Genomic DNA, 25,610 nt, shown 5'->3' with positions numbered 1-25,610 from the left:
GTCCCCTTCTGGCTTCTTGTGCCTCAATTTTATCTCACAACTTAGACATTCACATTACTCACACTCTCATAACACATACATATAGGATCTTGGGGGTGGGCACGGTACACGGACTCCAAAAGACCATCAGGGTGTACACCTCACCCCTGGCGTCGTTGCCCACCTCTCAATTTTAAATACACGTAGACATTGAGGGCTATCAGGAGGGGCGCTTACCTGCTGCTCTCTGGCAGGTAGCTCCATGCCCTCCTGGGTTTTAAATGCACCTTAGAACACATCCCAGATAGCAAGGAAACATTGAAACACTGTTGAGTCAATATCAGGCTGTGTCATTGAATCAACGTTGAAGTGTGACGTTGACCTAACGTCACTCTTGCACCCTTTTTTAACGTTGAAACAACGTCAGGTTTTGATGTTGAATCAATGTTGAAACCTGACATTGATTCAACGTTGTATTTTCTAATACTGTTGACATTGAAACAATGTCAGATTCTGATATTGAAACACTGTTGAGCTATGGTGTTGATTTTCCACCTCTTTCGCACAGTTGCTTTTTATTAAAACAACAGTTAAATCATGACTGGAAATCTACCTTTCTTTATAGGTATTTTAACCAATACTAAACTACTGCATGTTTCCATCAATACTTAAACCACCTAAACACATAATTGTACTTATTCCTTAAATTGGACACCCTTTATAAAAAAAAAACCAAATGTCTCACAATGTATCATGTCAATATTAATATCCTAAAATAAGAAAGCATTGCATGTGATGTAACAGAGAAAAAAAAAAGGTCAATAGTCATGTTTCGTTTGCTAAATACTTTATTAAAAGACAGTTTCCTATTTACATTTATATGTTTCACAGAAGTTTGTAATTTTTTACTCTGGGATGGGGATGCATGATGTGCGTCCTGCACCACCCAAACGATCTGGGGCGTATCGGAGCCATTTCTGCACTGCTTGCGCAAAGACAAACTCGGACATAGAGTTTGCCCCTAACTGCTGCGTCAGGCCATCTAGGACAAAAATACACACACACACACACACACACACAAACAAAAAAAGTGAATTAGAGCACGTGAATAAGCTCTTGTTAACTGTCTTCAGCGGGGAGAAAGTATGTAAACTCCTAGGCTGATAAACATGAAAGTCACCAGGCGTAAATCTGCAAACTGCCGCATTTGATTCCCAAAGAGCTATGAGCGGAAAAAGTGATAAGTCTTAGCATGGTGTGCCGTGTATCCTTTAAAACAAAATAAACATGGGGTCCTCGGGCTGTACAAACTACAACCCGAGGACTAAACAAGCCAAAGACCAAAGACTCCATCTCCAGATTAACCGGACATGAAAGTCTTGTTATTAAGAAAGACAAAGTAATATAGCAAAAAAACAGTAAAACTTACCAAATATGCATTTGCAGAGCGCTGTATCTTTAAATGCCATTTTTTGCTTTGTCTGGTCCTTGGTTTTTTTCCCTGCCCAGTTTAGTACCGAGGCCAGCTCGTTTGTAATGGCATGGATTCGGAAGGTCGGCGGTTCGAATCCACTTAACGGCTACCCTGAGGTACCCCTGAGCAAGGTACCGTCCCTACACACTGCTCCCCGGGCGCCTGCTTAGTGGGCTGCCCACTGCTTCACTGAGTGAATGGGTCAAATGCAGAGAAAAACAAGTAATTTCCCCATGGGGATCAATAAAGTATCCATTATTATTATTATTATTATTATCATTATTATAAGCCATTACACGGCGGACTCGCACCTCCAGTGTGGTTCTTCCAATCAAGGCAAAGCGTCTCACCTATAGACACATTTTAAGAGATGGAATTAGCGTGTCTCATGTCTTAAATGTGTATGCAAGTGCTTGTGTGTTTAATCAACAAGCCGTTGTTATGTATTTAAATCACATCTGACAGCTATTACGCTTTATAGTTACAAAGTGTATATAACCTTTATATACTTACCATTGCCTTATTTGCCTCTTGTGATTGAAGAGCTGGCTCTGCATTGTTTAGCTCCTCAATGTTGTGCAAGGGCAAATCCAGAGGCAGTACCCCAGCATCTACCGATTCATTGCGGATGGCTCTGACCTCCTCACGGAGTTCATTAACAGCTCTCGTCAGGTCTGACAGAAAAAGATAAATTTTTTTAAGTATTTAAGAATACAGACAACTTGTCAAAAGTTTCCTTGTGTCACACACAGATATGTACAAAGACACTAGACAGTATTTTATTACCTGGTATTTTCACTCGAGGGGCCTGGGGAAACCATTTCTTTGTGGGCTGCTCATCCTCTGAGTCACTATATGTGTACAGGGGATTTGGTCTAAAGAAAAAAAGTTGAAAACGGTCATAAGTAATTACAAATGTGCTTTTGGAACATTTTTTCCTAAAGTTACAGTTTAATTTATAACAACACACACAGGAAACGGAGATGTGCAAGAAGGTACAGTATACAAGGAATTTTTGAAGTGCACAAGTGTACACGGCTTTGCATTTATAAAAAGTTTACAAGCTTCCACTTTTTGGACTATATTATGTGGTGATATTGCAGTATGCAAGCACCACAGATATGTACAAAAGACAAGATCATCAATTCTTAGCAATCAAAGATATGTTTGTGAAACAAAAAAAGTTTTACTTGTGCTTTCTTTTATGACTGGTCTGAGTTTCAGCTTCGGACTGAAGGTCAGACGTATCACAGTGTTCACTTAGATATTTCTGAAGACTGCGTTCTGCTTTGTGAAATGTGTCTGGAAGTACAAACACAATGTATGGCCAGACATAAATTAGGACATGAAAAACTTGTTATTGTTACATTTATACAACACCAATCCAGATGATACCCACCATGGCTTATTAGAAGTCGGACTGGTGCATAGGTGAGCCATGTTGAACCAGGATGAACTCTCCTCTTTACTGCATCGTGGATCCTGAATGTGTCTCACGGAGGATATGGAGGCCATGACAATTTCTCCCCATTTATCCATGAACTAGGGACTATTTCTGTACCACCAGTGCTGAACAATGCACCAGTCTTTCATTTTTATCTTTTTTTTAATTTGGAGTCCTTTTTTGCCCTGTCTAGGATAAACAGGAAACAGATAATTACAATATATTTCATAGTCACTACAAAACTTGATCTATTGATTGAACTAAATAATAAATAATAGCTTAAAATGTATATAGGCAACAATTACAAGCAAACCCGTATATGTAAGCATTTAAACACTGAAGATAATAACATTAACAGTATTTTGTCTAAGTCTGCCATTGTAGGAATTCATGGCACCGAGACAAAAACTTGGCGCACAGTGTGGCGTCAAAATAGGCGCACACCTTTGACGCTGCGTTTTCTCCGTCTTCCTCGTCCACACGTAAATGCTAAACGCAGTTTACGTGTGGACAAAAGGTGCAAACGCAAGTTAGGTGAGCGTGCAGCGTAAAGTTTGAATTGAGTGCGAATCGAAGCGGGTGCTCTCCAATCATTAAAAGTAACAAAGTCATTGAACACATTTATACAGTTACCTTTACGTTTATCAATCATATATCACAGATTTAAAAATTTTTGTAGTACTATGCTAAAAAGCAACTACAGAGCGAAAGTCTGGGTCAAGCGCCGAGGCGACGGCAAGAACAAAGGAACCCTCGAAGCGTTAAAGCTAGCTTTGTAAGGAAATATAACGGAAAAGTATGAAAATGTTTTCTTTGTTGATAGACTTTGTTTGCAGTGCAATTTATTTGTTGCCGGATTGTAAGAAGAAAGTAGACACAATTTCGGGCTCCCACATTTTATCCGAAACTTTACATTAACAAGTTTGTTTTGTTTTTTTTACTGTTATTCAAATGCAACCGTGGAAATAACGAATAGAACAAAAGTCATTCATTCTTACCTTATACTAATCGTGGTGCAGGCCAGTGCAGTGCATGAACTTATACCTTCTCCGGTCAATTCCGCTGAGAGTAAATCTAATGTCCCGCTCTACTGTACAAGACAATGGTTACCTGGAGGGATGTACCAATGTGATAGGGGTGCTGCGGAATAGTCCAAGTGGTAGCAGCTTTAATTTCCCGCTCAACCATAAATCGATGGTTTTTCAACGTGATTGTTGTCACCTTGTCAACTATACATAGATCAACAATCAAAGATGACAGAACAACAGTGAATCAATGTTATTTCAATGTCAGTGTCAGGTTTCATCAGTATTTCAATGTTGTTTCAACATTGGTTTTGTGTTGACATTTCAATCCTGACGATTCTGATGGTTCAGATGGAAAATCAACATCTGTTCAATGTCTCCTTGCTATCTGGGATATGCATCAACACTACATATGAGCAGGCGGAGGGAGGTTTTGGAGTCTTCTCACACCCCCGTTCTCTGCGACCTGCTGGAGCGGGGGGCCGGGAGGAGGAGTTGGCCGTTCGACTGGGGTCTGGAGTGTGGGGCCTCCCTGCTGCTGCGGAGTCGGGGTACCTAGACCCGGTTCTTAGAGTACGCTTGGGGAGTGTGATTGTGTGTACAGTGTCTCTCTATGTCTGTCTCCACGTTGGTTGAGTGTTGAGTAATTGCATATGAGAGCATGAGGGTGGGAATGGATGTTTGTATCTGTGTGTGCCTGTATGTCTGTGTCTATATGTCAGGTTGGGTATCAGATGCCACCTCTCTGGGGACATCTCAGGCCCTCTAAGGTATGGAGGCCTATCTCCCCCCACCACTTCCCCTGCCAGTGGCATACGCCCTCAGACATCGGTGCGTTGGTGGTTCTTTGTGTCCGGGGGCGCCCAGGTACACACCGGCTCACTCCTTGGTGGCTGCTTATCGGGGCCTGGAGCCTGGGGCTCGCTCGGGCCACTTCGGGGGTGGGGTGCCCTCGGCCTGGGGCTCGGTCACTCTGGTGCAGCTGGCTGCCGGCGGAGCTCACGGGCACGTCACTGCAACCTCCCCTGGCTTCTGCTCCGCGGCTGCTGAGTGACCCTTCATCTGGGACTCTCCTCAGCTCCTTCTGGGACAGTGGCGTGGCTGCCCCTCTGTTGGTCTTCCTTGGTCTCTTGTGTTCTGGGGGCCTCTGGATGTCTGGAGTCTTGATCTCCTCCATACCTGCTTCATGCCCTGGAGGACGGGGCTGTGGCTCCCCACACCCTCTAGCAGATCATTACATGAAGGAACCTTTTAAAAACAAACGTGTCCATGCTCACAGGTGTACACACGGGTGCTCACACACACAAACTACACCCTTTTTGGCTCCTACCTCAAAGCACACTGTGCGCTGTCGATCTTACGTGCTGCACAATGATGTTTAATATTTAGTATTTACTGTTATATTCCCATATATCATCGTGATGTTGTTTATTGTATTGCTCTCGTTTTCTTCTGCTTGTTTTCTTTTTTCTTTCTCAACAGGTGATCCAGGTGATTGATATATGTATTTTTTTTTTGTCTGCTTATTTAGTTGGTTTTTGGTTTTTTTGCCCTTTATCCCTGTCCCTCTTCTCCACTGTTTTTTCCCCCTCTTCCTTTCTCCCTTTTCTTTTCCTCATTCAAGTCTGTCCCGTATCTAGCAAGTGAAAATAAAAAATAAATAAATAAAATAAACAATAAAAGGTGAATCAAATAGACCATTACGGCAAGGCTGGGATGGTCAATTTGGTAAAGTAAATCCGTTGGGCATCTTTCCTCGCCTTTAGACAATAATTCTGATGGCAATCAGAATCAGAATCAGACTACTTTATTGATCCCTGGGGGAAATTATTTTTTTGTTACAGTGCTCCATTATAAACCAACATAAACCAACATTAACAAGACAGGCAATACGCTAACTAAGAATAGTACAACATATACATATATATATATACATAAGTCACTCATTAATAAATAGCTGGAAAAGAAACATGTTTAGTTGTTGCGGTAACCAGTGTGTTAAGTGGATGCGTTGTAAAGGGAGATGGCCACAGGCAGGAATGATTTCCTGTGTCGTTCAGTGGTGCTTTTCGGTAATCTCAGTCTCTCACTGAACGTGCTCCTGTGACTGACCAGCATGTCATGGAGTGGGTGGGAGGTGTTATCCAACATTGTCTTTATCTTGGACATCATCTGCCTCTCCGACACCACCTTGAGGGAGTCCAGCTCCATCCCCACAACATTACTGGCCTTACGGATTAGTTTATTGAGCCTGTTGGCATCTGCGACCCTCAGCCTGCTCCCCCAGCATGCAACAGCATAGAGGATTGCACTGGCCACAACAGACTCATAGAAAATCCTCAGCATTTTCTGGCAGATGTTGAAGGACCTCAGTCGCCTCAAAAAATAGAGACGACTCTGGCCCTTCCTGTAAAGTGCTGTGGTGTTTTTAGCCCAGTCCAGTTTATTGTCAATGTGTACTCCAAGGTATTTATAGTCCTCCACAATGTCAACACTGACCCCCTGGATTGAAACAGGGGTCAAGTGTTTCCTGGTCTTCCTGAAGTCCACGATCAGTTCCTTAGTCTTTGCCACGTTGAGCTGCAGATGATTCTGCTCACACCACGTGACAAAGGAGTCGACCACTGCCCGGTACTCTGTCTCATCATCCCTGCTGATGCATCCAACCACCGCAGAGTCATCAGAAAACTTCTGAAGATGGCAGGACTCTGTGCAGTGGCTGAAGTCTGTGGTGTAGAGGGTGAAGAGGAAGGGGGAGAGGACAGTCCCCTGTGGTGCCCCTGTGTTGCTGATTACCTTGTCAGACACACACTGTGGGAGACGTACATATTGTGGTCTTCCTGTCAGGTAATCAACAATCCAGGACACCAGAGAAGCATCCACCTGCATCGCTGCTAACTTATCACCCAGGAGGGTTGGCCTGATGGTATTGAAAGCACTAGAAAAGTCAAAAAACATGACCCTCACAGTGCTCACCGGTTGGTCCAGATGGGTGTAGACACGATTGATCAGGTAGATGATGGCGTCCTCTGTTCCGAGACGAGGCTGATAAGCGAACTGAAGGGGATCCAGATGTGGTCTTACTATGGGTCGCAGCTGGTCCAGGATGAGCCTTTCCAGGGTCTTCATGATGTGGGAGGTCAGTGCCACGGGCCTGTAATCCTGGGGGCCCCTGGGACGTGGCGTCTTTGGTACAGGGACGAGGCATGATGTCTTCCACATCACTGGGACCCTCTGCAGACTCAGACTCAGCATAAACAGTTTATGAAAGACTCCACACAGCTGGGGGGGACAGGTCTTGAGGACGAGGGGACTCACTCCGTCTGGTCCAGCAGACTTGCCTGAGTGAAGTCTCCTCATTTGCATCTCAACCTGGTATTGAGTGAAGGTGATGGGTGGGGGAGGGGTGTCAGGAATCTCACAGGAGGCAACATGTGAAGAGAGAGGCTGGCACAGTGGTGTGGCTCTGGATTCCAGGCTGACTACAGGTGAGGTTGTGGGGGTGTGAGCAGACACTGTGGTGTCGAATCTATTGAAAAACAGATTCAACTCGTTAGCTCTATTTTCACCTCCCTCAGCTCCCCTGCTGTTGGTTGGCCTGAATCCAGTGATGGTCTTCATGCCCCTCCACACCTCTCTCATGCTGTTCTGCTGGAGTTTCCACTCCAGCTTCCTCCTGTAATTGTCCTTAGCCTCTGTGATCTTGTCCTTTAGTAACACCTGGATCTTCCTCACCTCCTCTTTATTGCCCACTCTGAAAGCCCTCTTCTTGTTGTTGAGGAGGGCTTTGATGTCCTTAGTCACCCACAGCTTGTTATTTGGGTAACAATGAACAGTCTGAGCTGGAACAATGGAGTCGGTGCAGAAAGTTATGTAATCTGTGATACACTCAGTAAGCCCATTGATGTCCTCGGCGTGAGGCTCACAGAGTGTTTCCCAGTTGGTCACCTCGAAACAGCCCTGTAGTTCCGCTATTGCCTCCTCTGACCACCTCCTAACAGTCCTCGTGGTCACAGGTTCCCTCCTCACAATTGGCACATAGCGGGGGGTGAGGTGAATCAGGTTATGATCTGACAGTAAGTGGGGGGAGGGAGGAGGAGCTGTATGCATCCTTGACATTAGCATACAGTAGGTCTAGAATTTTTTCTCCCCTGGTGGGACAGTCCACATATTGTCTGAATGTTGGTAGTGTATTGTCCAGTGATACATGGTTGAAGTCACCCGAGATCACAATAAAGGCACTCGGGTGCTGAGTCTGTAACCGGGCTATGGCAGAGTGGATAGTGTCACATGCAGCTGTGGGGTTAGCAGAGGGAGGAACATAAACAGCCACCAAGATGACGTGAAAGAATTCCCTGGGTAAATAATATGGCCTGAGTCCAACAGCACACAGTTCAGTGTCCGGGCAACAAATCCTTTCTTTGATTGTTATGTTGGCAGGGTTACACCACCGGTTGTTAACTAAAACAGCAAGCCCACCTCCTTTCCGCTTACCGCTAGCGATGCTGTCCCTGTCCGCCCGAACAGTGTGGAAGCCTTCCACGGAAGCATTCTCATTGGGAATGTCCTGGTGCATCCATGATTCGGTGCTGAGAGCTCGTCGATTTTATTCGATAACGATCGCACATTTCCCATTACGATAGACGGCAGACACGGTTTATACCTCCTCGCTTCGAACCTCTGCTGTCTCACCGTCTCCTTCTTTCTTCTCTTCTGTCCTTGACCTCTGCATCCCCGATGTGTTTTCCTCCAAATTTCAGCTGGTACTTCTGCGGGCCTGGCCAGCGAGCCGGCCGGCATCAGGGCGATCAGCTGATCTCTGGAGTAAACAGTCCGTGAGTGTAGGAGATGTGCCGCAGTCCCGCTCCTTGATAAAAGTAACAGTTCCACGGCCACCAGAAGAACAAAAACTCTCTCAATCCACATGATTGAGTAAAAGATAAACGGATGAAAATACAAGTCAGAAAAAAAGCATACGTAAGAAAAAAGAGCTAAACTAAGAGAAAAAGCAGGAACAGGCTGCACGCTGGTTGGCGCATGCGCACATTGTTCGAAAAGAACCAAACGGGACAGGCAAAAAAAAAAAAAAAGGAAATGTGTTTTATATAAGCAGTTATCCTTAAACCACAAAACAGCAAGCATAATCAATATTAATCTATAAGGATATCAGATAGTTTAGTTGTGAATAACATACTTATTGTGGAAACTAATAGTTTTGCTGATGTGTTAACACTTGATAACACGCTGATGTGTCACTTGTTTTCCTTTCAGCTTGTTCTGGGTGTCCTTGGCCCCTCAGTAAAATATTTATGGATTATATAAATATCAAGCACACCATAGTTTGTCTTCCCGCTGTTGGATCCATCAGAGGCAGCATACAAATTTACGCCGCCGCATACACATCGGTAAATTACGTCTCCCAGCAGGCCGAGCAGCCAGGGTGCACATGTAGGCTTAATTACAGAGAGAACCCTTGGAAGAAACTAATCCTTCCCTATTTTGGAGAGCTTTGAGCTCCAGAGGAGGCTTCTCGACTCATCAGCCTGTAAATCAGCACTCCGTTGGCGCGGGCTCCACTTCCTACCCCTACGGCAGGCCTCGCACTCTCTGAATCACTGTGAACCCAGAGGACTGGAGCTGCAGGGAGGCCAGGTATATTTGCTTATCTTGCACTGTTGGACATGCTGGAATCTGTGCAAAGAGTTTTAGATGGATACTCTGAGTTTTTTGAAATTCAGAACTGTACAAACTTCCAGTCCCACTCGGACAGTGAAGATGCCGACTGGGGGATTTTTCTCTCCGTGCGCGTAACATGTGGCCTCTCAGACTGTTTGAAGTCTTTTCCTTAACATTTAGAGCTGACAGAGATGATTACTTACAACATGAAGAACACTAATCAGAGAGACATTTCCCTTTTTTGTTTTAAGTTAGTGGAAAGAATAAAAACCGACTGTTGGCCTTGTTCCCGTAGCAGGAATTAATTCAGCAGATGGGATTTGGACAGTAAATATGTGCAGCCATGAAAGGATTACTGAAGCTCTGAAGAGACTGTAAACATTTACTGCTTGAAGGTTAATCAACTGACAGCAGAGAGACACAAAACCCTACAAAAACACAAACTTTTCCAACACAATCAGGCCTTTCTTCCCTCCATCAGCAGTGAAAACAAACTCACTGCAGCTTCACCTGAGCAGGTAATAATCACCTTTGATTCATTCATTTCAGTTTCCATGAAGACACACCTTGAATCAGACTCTGCATGTAATTGCTGAGCTGTTGGGTGAGGTCTTTGATGTTGGGGGGAGCATTTGTTTCGCTGATCGTCGTCATTGTTGGGCGCTGAGCTGCCGAGCGCGACATAATAACAGGGAGGCCGACACATCCTGCAGGCAGCGCTCACTGTTTATGATGTTTAAGGCAATTAGAGCTCATCATCCAATCAGACTGCAGTCAGTGAAAGCATTGTTCAGGTGGTGTTTGATGGATTTCAGCACAGGTAATGTACTGAAATCTGTTTACAGTGCAGAACCGCCAAAGACTGCTGATGACTTCTGAGGGACGAGTTACGGGAAACTGTAAGCAGTGATTTAGATTTTTATTCAGGCTAACCTTATTAACCATTTCCAGGTTCTACATAAACTCTTCTCAGTAGAGACAAATGCCATCATACGACAGGAAGAAATGATGATGGCAATAAAATGCAAATGATGACTTCATTTAGTCAAGGGAAAGAGCTATCTAAAAAGTAATTGCCTCCTAATTACTGGTTGTGCCACGCTTGGCAGCAAGAACAAGCATTTGTGATAACTGAGAGTCTTTAACATCACTGTGGAGTAGTTTTGGTCCACTTTTCTTTGCAGAATTCAGTGACATTGGAAGGTTTTCTCATGCCAAAGCACTTGATTTAAGTCCAGATTTGGGCTAGGCCACTCCAAAACCTTTATTTTGTTTGTAACATCCATTCAGAGGTGGGTTGCTGGTGTGTTTTAGATCATTGTCCAGCAAGTATCATTACATCATTGAGCATCATTACAGCAAGTCATCAAAGCAACAAAGCAACCTGAGACCATCACACTACCACCATGTTTGACTATTGGTACAACATTTCTTTTAATGAAATGATGCACTAGTTTTAAGTCCAATGTAACAGGACACAAAGCTTCCCAAAGTTCAGCTTTTGTCTCATCAGTCTACAGAATATTTTACAGGTAGATGTGAGACGAGTGTTTGTGACCTTTTTGGAGGCCATTTTTACCCAGTCTGTTTCTTATTGTTCTTGGAGTAATTTTGGTAGGCTGGTCACTCCTGACATCAGGCTTCCTGGTCACAGTATATATATATATATAATATATATATATATATATATATAATATGACATGTCAGGATGTCATATTAATGTAATCATATAGTTAATTCTTGAAATCATCATTAATAAATGACATTTTGTATTTGCTCTGGTTTTCTTTGTCCCATGCTAAAATTAGTTTGATGATCTGACAAATATGCAAAAAAATAGGAAAGGAAGAAAATACTTTTTAAGGGCACTGAGAGTTTTTAAAAACTGAGCATATTGACATAGTGACTCTGGTTGATGTTTGTAATAAACTTTTTCACTTGTATTTTCCAAACTGTGGGGTTGTGGCTTATTTTTTTCCTTATTAAACAAATATTTAGTTTAACCTGCGACTTCAACAGGTCAACAACTTGAGTGACGCTTCAGGTCCTTATGTTTCTAGAACTCTGACTTTCTTCATCTCATTTCTGTTTTTAACACAGAAACTGCAGATTGACTTGAGTCCTTTTCCACATGATAGTGAAGGAGCAGGTCTACTCTGAGTGTCAGGCTTCTCCAACGTCAGCTCTGAGTTTGAGCACATTTACGTTTCGGTTTCCTGCCATAAAAATCCATTTGCGGAGTTTATGTCAAGTATTTCTCCGACTGTCGCTCCATAAGTGATGAAATATGGAGGATAAGTGGAGGAAGACAGTGACTGACCACAGGCACACCGCCGCAGACCAAAATGACAGAGGTCATAAAAAGCATGGATGTCAGGAAATAAAAGCAGCGTTTAAAGGACGTGCGCACGCACACACGCTTGGTAAATTACTGAGCTCTTTATGTGTTTTTCCAGCTCCAGCAGAACTTTGCTGTGGTCTCCCAAAATTTTCCTGCTGTCACTTTTAATGCAGAGGAACAATAGAGGAGCTCGTGGACCTGAGTGACATCACAGAGGCCTGACGGCAAGACCTGCTGACACAGAGGTGAGTCAGCAGGTAGACGTCAGCATGGATGACAACACATCGCAGGGATGATGCACAGCTGTAAATCAGTCCTAGGATGATGGGAAGACATGACACCCCAGGGATGGGTTACAAAAAAGACTGCAGAGTCCAGAAGTCAGAGGAGCCAGAAGCTCTTTTTGAAGAGGGTTGATGTGATTGTCACATAAACAGAGCACTCATGGGCTTGGAAATCCTGGAAAAGGCATGGAATCTGAATGTTTTCCAGGCCTGGAGACAAATGAGTAAAACTTATATTATTAAATCCTGAATTTAAACAAGACTTGTGTATAAAGCAGACACAAAGACACATGGCAGATGATCTCACATTAGCTGAAACATAAATAAAATTTAGTTTGTTCTTGCCAAACATTTTTCCAGATATTAGTATTTTTATTTCATATTGGTTTTTATTTGTTTATTTATTAATCTTAATAATTGCCATTATTATTATTATATTTATTTTTCCTCTTTTTCATTTTTTTATTTTAGTTTGTATTAAATTGGGTTTTTTTATATTTTAATATTATCATTTTATTTTAGATTTTGGTACTTTATTTTTGTTATTGTAGTTACTTTTCTATATTTATTCTTTTTTTAAATTTTATGATATGTTTATATATATACGCTTTATGTATATATAAATTTATTGGGGATTTTGGGGGGAGGGGGGTGATTGATGTCGCGTGTGGTTAAATCTGGCTGGTTGCGTTCGGTCGGCTCCTCTCGGCTGTTTTACGTCTCCTGTGATGGAGGTTTATGGAGAAAATCCTTTGACTTGTTTAGAAAAACATAAGCTAAATGTTAAAAACAGCTGGACTCAGATCGGCACAGCGACACCACACCGCCTCTGTTGTCTGCTGCTTGGTATAAATGGCGGCGAGGCGTGGATCTGTCCCCACTCTCTGTTGTGAAACAAACAATTGTTTGATCTTGTCGAGTCACCGCACTCTCATCCCCAGACACCCAAAACATGCATTATAACATGCAGGGGGAATTCTGTGCAGGGATTGGCTGGCGGGGGTGGACAGGTATACACTCGGTGATGTGTTCAGACCACACAGAGCCGGCGTGCTCGCGCTGCAGGTCGCTGCAGTTTCCTCTTGTAAATATTTGGCGCTGTGGGGAGCTGAGGCCTCGGGTGAGCTTTAATTACAGCACAGGACTCTTTCATGTGGTGCATACCTGAGTACAGGTATTTCTGCGGGGGAGGGGGTGTTTATGAGCCTTCTTTGGTTTCACAGCAACAGCCGCGGCGCGAGCCCCTAAGGTTTCACTGACGGTGAATCCGTCTGATCCTCCAACAAACACAGACTGTTGCTGCAGGATGATGCTGTGATGTCACCACTGAATAATCGTTCCCACACCACCGAGCTCGGGTGCTCTGTCAGAGCTGCAGGAGAGGCTCACAAGGTGTCCTCTGCATTACAGGAGGGGTTAACGTGGGCAGGAACGACCTATATCTTCTCGACTATAGGAAATTTCAAACCCTGCAATGTGGATTGCAGTCAAGTTTCGTGCACGATGACTTCCCGTTCCTTGAGCTGACCCAAAAAAAAAAAAAAGACAAAATTTAATTTTGTCATTTTCACCCCACAATCAAAGATTCCTGGTTTTCCATCTCTTTAATTTTTTTGTGCAGGCGGGAAAATAAAGCACCAAAACCTGCAGTTCCTTGACTGCCCACTAGAAGTGCCAACAGTGAGTAAAACTTTTCAGTAGAAATAAATATGTTTACAGCCTGATACACAAAGTGCTTGGTCTCTGTAGACCAGGGGTCACCAACCTTTTTGAAAGTGAGAGCTACTTCTTGGGTACCGATTAATGTGAAGGGCTACCAGTTTGACACACACTTCTCAAATAACAAATTTCCTCAGTTTAACTTAATTATGTGTTATCATTAATAATTAATGATATTCATCTATGTACGGACACTAATTATGTTAATTATTTTTCACCATAATTATAAAGAATGCAATTAGGAAACAAGGTAGGAAACATAAATATCAATATGCAACGCTTTATTTCTATATATCTCTGCAAGTATTTACATTTTGAAGTGATCACTTCTACAACATTTTCACTTACCACTAACAAATTTTAACAAATCATGCACTGTTACATACATTATTTTTGTATGTATGTAACATACAAAAAATCAACTTTCAAATTTTACAGAACTTTTCACCAAATTGGCAGCATTTTAAAGCAAATTGTCACATGTTACACTTAACAAACACATTTGTTTTTCAATAATTAAATTCAACTTTGACATGACACTGTAATGTTGCCACTGAGAACATCTAATATGGCTTTCTTTGTCTGTTAGTGGGAAACCTGGCATTGCATGCTGTTCACCAGTGTGTTGTAATCTGGGGTATAACTTGACACTGCAACTCTGAGTGAGTCTTGCAGATGTGCATCGGAGAGGCGTGTTCTGTGTTTGTTCTTGATGAAGTTCATGTCAGAAAAGGCTGATTCACAAAGATAGGTTGAACCAAACAGGCTGGCAACCTTCATAGCTGCTGTGCACACACCACTGTACCTTTCTGTGTCAACAAGGCACCAAAAGTTTGGTGCACCCAGATAGGCTTTGAGGTGGACGTCATTTTGCAATGTTACAATTTCGATTTCCACCTGTCCAGCATCCAAGCTGAACATTGAACTTAGTTGCTCAGCAATGCATGTTGTGTCCACATTCATGAAAGGATTGGAAACAAATGAGACACATGGCTCAAGCTGATCAAGGTCACAAAACCTGTTCTCAAACTCTTGACCAAGTCGGTTTATGACTTGAGTGTACTTTTCTGCAACTTTGTCAAAAGTCTCAGATGCAGAAGCATTGTCTTTCAGCACCATCTGCACAGAGGGAAAGTGCAGCACCTTTTTTCTCTGTAAATGCACAGAGAAAATGTTCATCTGGGCTTTAAATCCATTTAAAGCACTTATCATGTCAGCAACAGTCTTACCTTTGCCTTGCAGCTCACAGTTCAAATGGTTCAGTTTCCCAGTAATGTCTGTTAAAAACGCAAGGTCAAGTGTCCACTCAGTGTCCTCCAGCAGAGATGTGTCTTCCCCTTTGGATTGCATGAACTCCTTGATTTCACCCAAAAGTGACAAAAAACGAAGCAAAATCCGTCCCCTGCTGAGCCATCGGATTTCCGTATGTAGTAGCAGGTCACCATATTCAGCTGACAGCTCCTCCAATAGCACCTTGAATGTTCTGTGCTGTTTAGCTCTGGAGCGGATGCTGTTTATGATCTTCACGACGGGAGTCATGACGTGCTCGAAGCTGATCACCTTTGCGCATAACGCCTGCTGGTGAATGATGCAGTGGTAATGCATGAAGTTTGGGAACTCTGTGTCACCTTTACAGTGAGCGATGAATCCCGTATGTCGGCCGATCATAGCAGGAGCCCCGTCGGTAGTCACTGATACCAGCTTTTCCAACGGTACCTTTTTCTTCGCGAAAAACTCCTTCACCGCGTTATAGATGTCAACTCCCTTCGTTGTTGTCTTTAGCGGCAGTAGTGTCAGAAGTTCTTCTTTTGTGGAGAAACCATCAAATACCATCCGGATAAAGACCATCAGCTGTGCTGTACTGCTGCTGTCGACGGACTCGTCACACTGGATGCTAAACCAACTGCACTTTGCCAGATCCTGATCCAACTGATCGGCCAAGTTCCCGGACATAGCCGACACTCTTCTAACAATTGTAGTTGCCCCCAGCTGGACATCAGAGAGAGTGGAGATTACATCGTTTCCATATTTCTCGTCTTTAAGCACAGTTTTTGCAATTATCATCATTGCTTCTTTGAAATACTCCCCGTCTAAAAATGCCTTCTTTTTCTAAATCATGAAATGTGTAGCTCTAAATGAGGCTTCGGTTGCTTTTTGAGAGTTTTTCACCGGTCTCGTGAAAAAAGACTGCTGTTTGCTCAAACCTGCCTTTAATTCGCGGGCCTTTTCCGTTCGCAGTGTGCTGCCCTTTGGGTAGTTAGCATGGTAGCTTGTGTGACACGTTCGGAAATGTCTCTCCACGTTGTGCCGCTTTGCCGTTGCCACAGTTGCCCCGCAAATGAGACACACGCATGAATCTTTCACAGTGGTAAAAAAGAACTCTTCCTCCCATTCACTGTGAAAATTATATGTTTTCTTCCTTTTTTCCGCCATGTTTTCCTCATCTCCTCACCTTTGCCTTTGCTGGTCTTCACGGCAACTGTTTCCGTGGAGACCAGCTAGCACTAAATATTAGATCATGATCTAATATTTAATAATAAAATTTTTTTTATATATTATCTCTAACAAATTAACGCCAATGCAATTGTGATTAAAAAAAAATAGCAAGAAAAAATAAAAATAGATGCAGCTTACTGGTAAGTTGTTATGGTGAGCTATTTTTAGAACAGGCCCGCGGGCAACTCATGTGGTCCTTGCGGGCGACCTGGTGCCCGCGGGCACCGTGTTGGTGACCCCTGCTGTAGACCATTTAAAGTTTGCATTATCAGGGGTGTGGCCTCTCTGACAGGTGGATGGTGACACCGGCAGCTGTAGCTGCTAGCTTCACCTGACCTGGACCTCTGGGCTGTGTATGTGCTGTCGGAGCCTTTTTGAGCATTTTCAATGACATCATCTGACCAATAACATAGCTGCTGTGAGGTTACTGTACTAACAGACCATCTATGAAATGTGTGTCCATCTTTGATCTACAGTCTGTGTTTCAGTCACATATGAAAGTATAACTTTGATTCAAATCTGTCTCTATTGTCTGTCTGTTTATATGAAAGCTTAGATGTTTATCTGCTCCTAACTTTAACATTTGCCACGCTTCAGTAAAACTCTGCTTCCTCATACGTTCAGCACAGTTTGGTCTTCAGTTGCCGAAGTCTGTTACATGTTTTATGAGCTATAAAGTGAAGGCAAGCGCCCACCTGACTTATATGCACTCTTTTGGTTAATTTCAGAGGATGAACTCAGCACAGAGAAGGTGGATTTTATTCTGGATCTCGCAGATCTTTTTATCTCTGAGAAATTAAAAACACAGCACCTCCTCTCCTCCTATTGAGGGCGTCTTAAAATAACTGCATGCTGAGGGAGAGGCAATTAATTTTTCCACACCAACACTGAACAAAACTTTCCAGGAATTATGTAATTTCATGTGAAGGCCAGAAAGCTTGGCCTCACCTTTGCACACCGCCCCCTGATGGAGGGAGACTCACACAGCAGGTGGCTGAGAAATGAAGCTCACTGATCTGTTTTGTATAAATGACAAACACGTGCAGGCTGTGCACTAACACGACTGTAACACATGAACAAATCTGCCCACTCACGTCGTCCTCTTTCGCTTTCTCCTTGGCATCTGTTTCCTGAGTTGATTTTGGGAAATAAACTCTTGTGTTTTCAGTTGCTCATGCTTTGACTCGGGTTGAGTTGACCTGACACCGGTTTATTTTAATTATTTTAATTACGCAGATTAGACCAGAAGCTGCTCTCAGCTCAACCCTCACACAGCTTAAGTCTCCAGAAAATTCCAGCTGAGTGTTTCCTTCATGAGGTCAGGAGAGAAAACAGGACTGATGGGAAACCAGCCATCGCTCACAGGGACGGTGAGTAATCCGCTTCACCAGAGGATGAATCGACACTGACGTTAGAGGAACTGCAGCTTTTGGTTCTTTGTTTTGTGTTTTCAGAGAGCAGCAGTCAGTAAGATGAGATCAGGAGACATCATCATGTCTCCTGATCATGTGCCTCCTGACAGGCCTCCACCTCTGTGACCGACCTCTTCATGCCTTGTGTTGTTTTGACCTTTCTGTTTTTTCCTGCCCCTTCATCTTCATCTTCAGGAGTCTGAATAAGTCTGAGTAATGTGGACAATAATCACTCCTGTCAGACCTAAAAATGTTTATTTGTGTTTAAGAAGGTTTTTCTGCAGGATTTGTTGAAAATCTGGCTTCATTTTGTCATTTTAAATTAAATATGCCCAACTCTGAATTTATTATGACTTAAAAAACTGTAAATTCTAGAAGCTGAGATGCTGGAGACATCAGAGCTTTTAAAAAGTGACTCAGCTCTCTATAAAAATATTATTGAGGTCAAATAATCGATCAATCGGCTTATTTATGTTTAGATTGATATAATAGGGCAAATCCAATATGTGGAAAAATATAAGAGAAGTGTTAGTTTAGTTTCATATTTAGGAAATTCTTTAAATAATTTATTAGTGTCATATATATATATATATATATATATATATATATATATATATATTTGGGGTGCAACGATACACAAAATTCACGGTTCGGTTCGGTTCGATACTTTGGTGTCACGGTTCGATATTTTTTCGATGCAAAAAAAATGTTCATGCCTTTTTCATTTGTCATTTATTAAAATTATAAATATATATTTTAACTCAAAAGTACAGTTTTTAAATTTAACCCTAACCCTTGTGCGTGTTTTTTATTTTGACAGTGAATGCGCACCTGCGGACCACTTATGTGCAGCCCTGGTTATTTAGCTCGTCATATTGCAGCCACAGAAATTATTTTGTCCATGAAACCATAAAGCTGCACTTTCTTTTTGCCTTATAGTCTGATTTGTCATAACTTCTCCGTTTTGTGGTAAGCTTTTCTTTGGCTGTCACTTCTTCACCCTGACCTGTCTTATTTGGCTCAGCAGAACTGAAATGCTTTTACACGCGCACTCACATAAGCTCAGCGATTCTCTGCGCGATCAACCTCTCACATGTTTAAGCTTGCTGCGGGAGATTTCACTTGTCATGTTTGCATAGTAAGCTAACGATTAATAAGACGATGTCAGAGGAATTGGTGCACAAATTATCATCACTCACAGATCAGTGCTGTCGCTCTCTATACACAGTTCGCACGATTGCAAAGTGAAAGCAAAAAAACAAGCGCAAATTCAAACGCAACTTCAATATGTCACATATTGACAGTGGCTCACCGATGCCAATGACATAATTACCCAGCTACATTTCTGAAAGAATGCAAAAGCATTGACATATATTTTTCCTACAATAGCCCGAGGGAAGAGATAGATTTTGGTAGCCCGACTGAAAAAATCGCTAGCCCCGGGACGTCGGGCTAGCGATATTGCAAGCCCTGTATCTGATTGAGGAATCACTCATCTTTGGAAAAGAGAGTTTATTACAGAGAAATGTCTCTTTCCAAAATAAAAGCTATACTATCCGCTTCTTCTGGGCTATATTCTCAGCAGCATAAGGAGAATCATGTGCTAACAGCTGTCTAAATGACTCGGCTAAAGTTAGTAGCATGCTTGTTGTTTTTGTCTTTGCACTAGGATGATGTCGGCGTAAATGTGCAGTCATATTCGTTGTGTTCCCACTAGTGCTTTCAGGTTAATCTCGTTGAAATGACCTTAACGCCACAACACGGCAAATCTCCGTTAACGAGCTACCGCCGATCGCCCCGTGCATGGGGCTAGACGGCCAACACGTTAACGAGCTAACTGCGCTAACACACTAGTTCCCACCCATGTAATTGAGCATTGCATGGCACATCCAACATACTGTTTTACTTTAGTCCATGACTTGCTTACCTTCAGGGTCATACGTCACATGAAAACCAAAATAATTCCAAACGCCAGATCTGAATGAGGTTGGGGGAGGTCCATGTTGCAAGGAGAGCTTAACTTCTGTCTTGCTAGCTTGCCCTGCGCTCTTCCTTCTGACTATGCTGTCTGTGTTGAGCGCTCAGTGGATCTGCGCTCGACAGTGCAGCCTAGGCGGAGTAGTCGAACGCAGATTCACTGAGCGCTCAACACAGACAGCATCGTCAGAAGGAAAATTGATAAAATAAATTACAAATGTTGTATTGTTCGATACATATGCGTACCGAACCGAAAGCACTGTATCGAACGGTTCAATATCGATACGAATATCGTTGCACCCCTAATATATATATATATATATATATATATATATATATATATATATATATATGTGTGTGTGTGTGTGTGTGTGTGTGTGTGTGTGTGTGTGTGTGTGTGTGTGTGTGTGTGTGTGTGTGTGTGTGTATATATATACATTAGTGTTATATGTAACAGCGTATATTACATTTAATACGTTAATGTGCGCATTTGTTTTCTCTTTAGTTTTTTTAATTTTTAAATGAAATTTCTAAACATCTATGCAAAAATCAACATCAACAGATTTGTCTTAGTTTGATTATTTTTTTTAAAAATATTTCTTCATCCATTTGCCCTGTCACATTTTATATGACTGATGCTGTTTCAAGGGGAGGATTATATTGTTTTTACTTGTTCTTATTATGCAGTATATATTATATCCATGATAAAGATTTTTTTAAAAAGATTAAATCAAGTCACTTTAACCCTATCTGGGTTCCTGGGTCGGTAATCAGGAACCCAGTTTTCAGTTTGGACTCTTGTCAGTGTTTAGTTTCTAAGTGCTTCCTGTTTTATTGCGTTAGCCTTTTGTCTGTGTGCATTATGTTCAGTTCTTCTTACCATGTCTCATTGGTCAGATCCAATTCAGCTGTGTTCTTACCTGATCATCCACTGTATTTAAGCCCTCAGTTTTTCTCATTTCGTCATCGTCTATTCAGTGAGTGCGTTTCCAGTTCAGTTACGTTCAGACCAGTCGTTCATGTTCATTTCTCTCAGTTCTGTTAATAGACACTGTATTCATCTTCAACCAGCCTGCAAGACCTGTGTTTGGGTCCTTTCTTCCCTTTCTCCTCGTCCATGCAGTGACCATGACAAACCCCTTTAAGATCTTTTATCCTTATTGTCATTTCAAAACTTTGAAACAGCATCATCTTCTAATACAGTATTTCCCAACCTTTTGGAGCCACAGCACATATTTCACATTAGAGAAATCACACCACCAAACAAAATCGTCACAAAAAGCATACTGATCATTTTTCCCCGCACACCAGGTATACTGTTTTACTGGCAGTTGGCAACCCATTTAATTAGAGCAGGTAGTTGTACTGCCCTCTAGTGGAAGAGAATAGTTGTTCTGCCCGTTACTCAAGCCAGTCACTCAGTATCAGGTGGAACCAGATAATCTTCCATGGCACACCTGATCGGCAAGCCTGTGTGCCGCTGCACAGTGGTTGGGAAACACTGCTCTCATATGACCTAAAATGATTTTTTTTTTAACAATAAAGGTTTGAACTGTATTGCACATTGTTCTGTTTCCTCATAGTGAGTGTTGTTAAAACCTAAAAACTCTACAGATAAACGTTGAGCTCAGGCTGAGAAAAGCTTTATTCTCCCTCAGTGTGAACATCACGTTAATCTAATGAACAAACTGGAAACTGTGGCCCCTCAGAGTTAAAGCGTAAAGGATGTTTTCAGCAGCTGCTGGTCCTGAGAGGCCGTGGTTAAACAAACAGGTGTGTGAGGTGAAGACATTTCTTTAAATAGAAAACAGGATCTGCTCGAGTCTGTTTGGACTTGATGGGAAACACATCTGGGCAGTGGTGGTGACCCTTTACCTCGAATGTCCCACGAGGTTAAAACCCCTAAAAATAGACAGTCTGTGTTTGTGTCCTGCTGTCGGTGAGGAGGGTTTAATGAAGCGAGGTCAGTTACAGGAACCTGCCGACGGACAAAAAGGTTCAAGGGAACAAAAAGCATCCGAGACATTCCCATAAACCAGAGACGGGCCAGACACTGCCTGGCTCATTTCCTTTCAGAGTAACACTGGCCTTAAGGGTCACGGAGTGAACTGAAAAACTAATGATGAACTGATGGGAAGGAAATAAAAAGGTAAAAAAGTAACAGGTAAAGTATATAATTAATAATAATAAAAGGTTAATATTAATTAAAGGTGCTGAGGGATGTGGAAGGTAAAAATACAAAAACTAAAAATGAGGACGGTGATGCAAAACACCAAGGAAAGGGACAATAAGTCACAGGTGAACCAGGATCTAACAACACAGACAACTACACAAGGGGATACCTTTCAAAATAAAACAGGAAGAAACAGAGAGGCATAACAAAAAAGGAACAAAAAAACAAAACAATAAAAACGCCAAAAAAAGACAGCAGAAACAAGAACAGAAAGTGGTTCACAACATGGTCACTCATGTCATCTAACAGTGGCTAACAGCAGCTAACAACTACAAAAACAGCAGTGCTTACTGAGAGAAAGGTTCAGGATGCCCTCAACAACCCACCTCAGTATTGCTGTCATTAGACAACAGTCACTGAGTCACGGACTCATGGACAGTAAGTAAAGGTACTCACTACAGATTTTAAGGTGACTCTGGTAAAAGCATAAAATACTGTAAAGTATTTAATTAACCATATGTGCTTTTTTTCTTGATTTATTGCTAAGTGTTGATGTTATTAAAATATCTTAAAATTCAGTGAGTACAGTCTAAATGTTTCTGACCTATTGGCTGACTAAAACATGTTTGTCCTACAGCACTCGCCGTAGCATCACACAGGCGGGAGAACACGGTGCAACTTTTCCACAATGGAACAGCAGTGTACTTGATGACATGATGACATCACAGCTCAGCTCCACATGTTTTTACTGCCCTGACCCTACCTCCCTATCCCCGCCCCTACCTGCAATTTCATTAATAATATTTACAATGGAAATTTCACATGATACACATAATTGTGAGTTTTAGTTTTAGAAAGGTTGCAGTAATGACTGGACTGCTGTGTTCATTATATATCATATATAGGTGTGCCATATAAACTGATTATTCTATTAATCTGGTTTTTAAGATCTAAAGAACACTTCCCTGCCTTTATCTTACCAGTTTCATTGGGTTTAATGATTTTCATACAGTAACATGACTGAAACACAAACTTCATCTCTCTAAATAAAGATATTGTACATGTATGCACAGCTCACGCTGCTCACTGAATAGCAACAAATGATGTGAGAGTGAGATATATTTTTGTTTTAGTATACAACCCAAACTTAGAAGAGACGGCTGATGTTTGGAAGAGAATTGAATAAATATTAAAAATATATAAATTGTTCTTCAGGATCTCCACGCCTGTGTAGCACTTATATAACCATATGTCTGTGGAAAGGTTTCCTTTACCTGATTCGTGCTTCCTTCAGCGGTGACAGAAGCAATCTGAAGTTCGTGTCGCTGTCGGGCTGTTGCCACAGAAGGCCAACGGTTGCCAAGAGCAAATGTTCAAGACGTTTCTGTCTGCAGTGACGTGAGGCAAAAGGTCATTATGTCACTGATTTCTCCAAACCCACACAGGAAAACATCAGCACAGCGTCCAGCCCCAAGACCTCCACAAGGAACGATGAAGACTGAGGACAGATACAGTAAATCTACATTTCAGTCATTCATATGAAACCAGCAGGTTTTAAACAATAAACAGATTTCTCATCATGGATTTTCTTGGTGGAATGTGTCAGGTGTTTGATATTTAACATTCGAAGCTCTGATTTTGTGATAATTAGCAGGTTTTTATCCCATTAAAAACATTAAAAGCATCTCATTGTGAGTCAGTGAAATCTTCCACATCTGTAATCCAGATGTTTGATCAGACTGAGATGAATCCACTGTTTATCAAGTATCACACAGTCACCAGTACATCAGCATGTTTCAAACGAAGCAAAGGAAACTTTGGTTGTGAAATGATGAATGATGAGCTTTTTCTAAAGATGAATACTAATAAAGGTCAGGTCATACAAAGGGACCACAAACAGCTGAGAGGACTTAAGCTGACCAATCAGGACTTCTGATGTTCTGACAGAGTAGATTTGAGATTAACATCTACTCCAGCATCATGCTAAAAGAAGCGCTGATGCACCTTTCCTAGGTGTGAATGAGAAACTAGCTGCTCTGATCACGGCTCGGTCCACTGACCTCAGGCTCACACTAGAGTGAAGTTCAGGTGAGACGTAGGTCAGGGTGTAGCTCAGGGTGTAGGGCAGGGCTTGGAATTTAAGCCGGTGTCCTGTCTGTGAATCTGTGTTTATGTGTGTGTGTTCTGGGTGGTATAATAAACACTGACACATCTTCCCGAGAGTCTGGGGGCTTTGAAGAGGCTGTTTTTGACCTTAAATAGACCTCCATCCATGCCTCCGTCTGGACTCGGAGGGTGCAGGTATCCCAATGCAGCCTGGATCCACATTTAGATTTACAATCACTGGCCTTTGTTTGGACTTGCACTTCCTGATGAGCCTTTTTCCAAATAAATGGATTCTGTGGAAAGCAGCTCAGAACGCCTGCACCAACTGGAAAATTCCTCAGAGCAGAGGCCAATTTTGGTGCTTTGTTTGTCAGTTTTTTAGCAGATGTAGAAGGAGGTGAAGATACTGCACTGTGGTTTATTTACCGGCTTTTCTGAGGGAAAAGGGAGAATCTACAATCTCTGAGTAAAAGATAACAAGTGTAAACAGGTTGCATGAGCTCAAGTTTACAAAGTCAAAGGAGTGTTCAAAGGAAACCTGACAGGAACTCCTGATTTGGGATTGTAGGAATAAAAGAAGGTCACACAGGTGCAAAAAGAGCTGTTCTGCATGTTTTTGACAGGTTTTAACCATAAATGTGTTCAGTTTTAGACCAACGTTCCCACAAATAACACATTCAACCTTTTTCACTCATCTATAAATGTATAGTTTAGGGAAGATTTTTAGGAATCAAACTCATATAAAGTGCTTAACAACTCGAGTCTGTGTAATCATGTTCAGAGCAATTCAGCCAGATCTGGGTGGATGGGGTTTTTTACATTTATTTCTTAGAGTTCATTCCAAAGACCCAGTTATGGATGTTGGTTACTGTGGCTTTGCCAGATTTGCAAAATTTTAGCTTTCCGTAGTAAAAAAAACAATAGGAATTGGGAGTAAGAAGGTTTGAAATACAATAGCCATCTTGGGGGGGGAAACAAAACACCAAAACACTTAATTTGCAAGTTCTGATCTTAAAAAAAAAAAGAAATAAAAACAAAACAGATCTTTCAAACAGGAGATAAGTTACAGACATCAACCATGGAGTTTCTTCGGGTAGACCGCAAAGTCAAACTCAAACCCAGGCCACATCAGCCCATGGGTCAGATAATTAACCTCTGCTTTAAGCTACGTTAGCCTCTCAGCTGCAGCCCCTGCAGGTCACTTTGCAACCCCCCCTCCTCACACTGTCCCAGGGTCGTATCTGCTCTCCTTGATGGGTTCCATGTATGAAAGTGGACGGGCTGGTTTGCAGTGCAGGTGTAAATAGAGTAAATTGAAAAAACAGGAAAGTGAAGTGTTGTTCCTCCATATGTTATCCATCTTAAAGCCTCCTGGGAGACTCGAGTGGCGACCCTGAGAGCGGTGAGATGAGCATAAATCTCATGGCTGAGCCGAGGATTTTGGTGACACTCGTGAGCTTCGTGCAGCAGCCAGGCTTGTGCTTTAAAGCTTCTATTCCAGCTG

General features: G+C 42.2%; 2 long non-coding RNA genes across 2 annotated transcripts; both read right to left on the bottom strand.

Annotated features, from left to right (window-relative positions):
• Positions 1-809: 809 nt before the first annotated feature.
• Positions 810-1,522, bottom strand: LOC145421565 (uncharacterized). The gene is made up of 2 exons (XR_013902951.1): positions 1,409-1,522; positions 810-1,021 (listed from the first exon to the last, which is right to left on the bottom strand). It is a non-coding gene; the product is annotated as an uncharacterized LOC145421565 (long non-coding RNA).
• A 224-nt stretch (positions 1,523-1,746) lies between these two features.
• On the bottom strand, positions 1,747-4,028 carry LOC113008839 (uncharacterized). The gene is made up of 6 exons (XR_003270067.2): positions 3,896-4,028; positions 2,853-3,086; positions 2,644-2,755; positions 2,240-2,328; positions 1,967-2,127; positions 1,747-1,803 (listed from the first exon to the last, which is right to left on the bottom strand). It is a non-coding gene; the product is annotated as an uncharacterized LOC113008839 (long non-coding RNA).
• Between the last annotated feature and the right edge of the window lie 21,582 nt (positions 4,029-25,610).

Source organism: Astatotilapia calliptera, chromosome 17, assembly GCF_964374335.1.
Source record: "Astatotilapia calliptera chromosome 17, fAstCal68.1, whole genome shotgun sequence".
NCBI lineage: Eukaryota > Metazoa > Chordata > Actinopteri > Cichliformes > Cichlidae > Astatotilapia > Astatotilapia calliptera.
Note: the sequence above shows the minus strand (reverse complement) of the source record. Positions and strands in the feature narration are given on the sequence as shown.